The sequence below is a fragment of the Oncorhynchus mykiss genome, chromosome 29 (assembly GCF_057628025.1).
Source record: "Oncorhynchus mykiss isolate SJ-2025 chromosome 29, ASM5762802v1, whole genome shotgun sequence".
NCBI classification, from domain to species: domain Eukaryota; kingdom Metazoa; phylum Chordata; class Actinopteri; order Salmoniformes; family Salmonidae; genus Oncorhynchus; species Oncorhynchus mykiss.
This window is the reverse complement of record NC_143050.1, coordinates 14,116,207-14,119,958: the sequence shown is the minus strand read 5'-3', so window position 1 is coordinate 14,119,958 and position 3,752 is coordinate 14,116,207.

Below are 3,752 nucleotides of genomic sequence, written 5' to 3'. Positions count from 1 at the left end.
GGATCATACACGTACGTATATATATGTAGAGTCGTGGCCAAAAGTTTTGAGAATGACACAAATATTAATTTTCACAAAGTCTGCTGCCTCAGTTTGTATGATGGCAATTTGCATATACTCCAGAATGTTATGAAGAGTGATCAGATGAATTGCAATTAATTGCAAAGTCCCTCTTTGCCATGCAAATGAACTGAATCCCCCAAAAAAACATTTACACTGCATTTCATCCCTGCCACAAAAGGACCAGCTGATATCATGTCAGTGATTCTCTCGTTAACACAGGTGTGAGTGTTGACGAGGACAAGGCTGGAGATCACTCTGTCATGCTGATTGAGTTCGAATAACAGACTGGAAGCTTCAAAAGGAGGGTGGTGCTTGGAATCATTGTTCTTCCTCTGTCAACCATGGTTACCTGCAATGAAACACGTGCCATCATCATTGCTTTGCACAAAAAGGGCTTCACAGGCAAGGATATTGCTGCCAGTAAGAGTGCACCTAAATCAACCATTTATCGGATCATCAAGAACTTCAAGGAGAGCGGTTCAATTGTTGTAAAGAAGGGTTTAGGGCGCCCAAGAAAGTCCAGCAAGTGCCAGGAACGTCTCCTAAAGTTGATTCAGCTGCTGGATCGGGGCACCACCAGTACAGAGCTTGCTCAGGAATGGCAGCAGGCAGGTGTGAGTGCATCTGCACACACAGTGAGGCAAAGACTTTTGGAGGATGGCCTGGTGTCAAGAAGGGCAGCAAAGAAGCCACTTCTCTCCAGGAAAAACATCAGGGACAGACTGATATTCTGCAAAAGGTACAGGGATTGGACTGCTGAGGACTGGGGTAAAGTCATTTTTTCTGATGAATCCCCTTTCTGATTGTTTGGGGCATCTCCAATCAGCGCTACAATCAGTCCTGTGTCATGTCAACAGTAAAGCATCCTGAGACCATTCATGTGTAGGGTTGCTTCTCAGCCAAGGGAGTGGGCTCACTCACAATTTTGCCTAAGAACACAGCCATGAATAAAGAATGGTACCAACACATCCTCAGAGAGCAACTTCTCCCAACAATCCAGGAACAGTTTGGTGACGAACAATGCCTTTTCCAGCATGATGGAGCACCTTGCCATAAGGCAAAAGGGATAACTAAGTGGTTCGGGGAACAAAACATTGATATGTTGGGTCCATGGCCAGGAAACTCCCCAGACCTTAATTCCATTGAGAACTTGTGGTCAATCCTCAAGAGGCGGGTGGACAAACAAAAACCCACAAATTCTGACAAACTCCAAACATTGATTATGCAAGAATGGCTGCCATCAGTCAGGATGTGGCCCAGAAGTAAATTGACAGCATGCCAGGGCGGATTGCAGAGGTCTTGAAAAAGAAGGGTCAACACTGCAAATATTGACTCTTTGCATCAACTTCATGTAATTGTCAATAAAAGCCTTGAAATGCTTGTAATTGTACTTCAGTATTCCAAAGTAACATCTGACAAAGATATCTAAAGACACTGAGGCAGAAGTAAGTGAATAACGGTAGAGGCAATCTAATTTGTCTATCAAACTAGCTAAACTGAACTGTCACATGACAATGTAACATCCCGTGTCAAGTAAGGTTGTGTTGAGTCATTACATAAACTGCCGTCAGCTTATGAGGGAATAATCAAATCAAATCAAATGTTATTTGTCACATGAGCCGATTACAACAGGTAGACATTACCGTGAAATGCTTACTTACAAGCCCTTAACCAACAATGCAGTTCAGGAAATGGAGTTAAGAAAATATTTACGAAATAAACTAAAGTAAAAAATTAAATGGGGCCCCTCAGCAGGGTGACTAGCTGGATGGGTGGGTGACTAGCAGGGTGACTAGCAGACAAGGTGACTAGCGGGCAGGGTGACTAGCAGACAAGGTGACTAGCGGGCAGGGTGACTAGCAGGGTGGCTAGCGGGCAGGGTGACTATTAGGGTGACTAGCAGGGTGGCTAGCGGGAAGGGTGGGTTACTAGCAGGGAGACTAGCAGATGACTAGCAGGCAGGGTGACTAGCGGGCAGGGTGACTAGCAGGATGGCTAGCAGGCAGGTTGAAATATCAGGGTTATTAGCAGGGTGACTATCGGGCAGGGTGACTAGCAGGCAGTGGGCAGAGTGACTAGCAAGGTGACCAGCAGGTTAGTTACAAGACCATTTTACCTTTAAACTTTAAAATATAACTCTCTAGTCTTTACAAACTAACAGATATAAGCCATTGCATCTGACTTTCAGGCTCAGGACTATAGGGTTGGAAGAGGGCAACCTACTGAAGTTTCTCTGATTGCATTAAAAATATGAATGGTTTGGGAGTGGATCCATTATCCCTGCTTCTCAGGATGTAATCAATCAGCACATAATACACATTACAGGACTAGTTGAGCCTGCTTTATGTCTAGATACACATCACAGCCAGTGGCATATTGGAATGGGAACAGTGCCATCTGCAGCCCAAAACTGTAGGTTCATCGTCTCTCATTAGTCTCTCACTAGATGGCATGTTTGCCAGTCTGCTCCAATCTATTGTCTACTTCTTGAAGTGAGGCTTCCCAGTAAAGACAATCTCAGTTGACCCTTTATCTATCTCCACCTAATCAGTTATGTTCTAACATAACCATGATCAATGCATTGATACCTCATTTTTACATTTTGCTGCAATTGTACAGACACTACAGAATATATTTCAGAGAACCATCAGATCAATTTACTGTCGATATAACGTCCTAAATCAACTAACAACATTGCCCATGATATTCAGGCACACGTTGCAGGGCTCACTGTAACACAGGAATCCTAGTAGGTCTATTTCAAAGGTATAGTCACAGAACAGGGGAAAGGCAAATGGGGATGAAAGGACCAGCATTCTATTTGCATTCTATATACTATTATTTTCCTGTGAATATCACCTCAGAATTAAATGCGTCATGTGCTCAGTCATAGATATAAAGCCTATACGTGGTCTATGTGTGTGTTCACAGCTCAGTAATGTGAGAATAAATCAACAATAACCTTTTGCCAATAACTTCCAGAGCTTCCAGACCTTTATTGTTGTTGAAAAGCAATAATATACAAATCAGGCAAGAATAAATATATCAAAATCCACGATACACATAAATAGCATTAATAACAGAACAAGGAAAAGAGATGACAGATCACATTTCATCATCAACATTTGCATTATAATATTCTACTGTACAGATTATTTTACTATGTAATTTGAGGGAATTTAATCAAGCTAAACGTTCACGCACACTATAGAAGTTTAATTAATTATTATTATTACATTAAGGCTTGAAATCTGAGGGTCTTCTTTAAAAATGTACACTTGTGAAATTACTCATTAGTATCAAGACATTCACAATAAAATCTGACTTATTATTGTTATCAAAATGTTATTGTTTTTTTTTTTTTGCTAGGTAAAGTTATAAATATACTTGTTCGAGAAATATACAACAAGATCATCCCAACATTTGGATATTACATTACATTCATAAAAAAGGTGACACTCAGATTTATTACCTCAAAAAGAGCCATTCTCATCCACACCTGTGAACTTCGTAATAAAGGCCTTTGTTGGATATATATGTATATTAATATGAAATCCCTTCAGAATGATGGACCTCTAACCTTGTTTGGTATACAAAACCTTTAATGTATTAACCATGCCTTTTCCCAATCTACTTCCAATTAGTGAATGCCAATAAAACTTCCCTCTTGGGGCGACCCTCTTATCTAC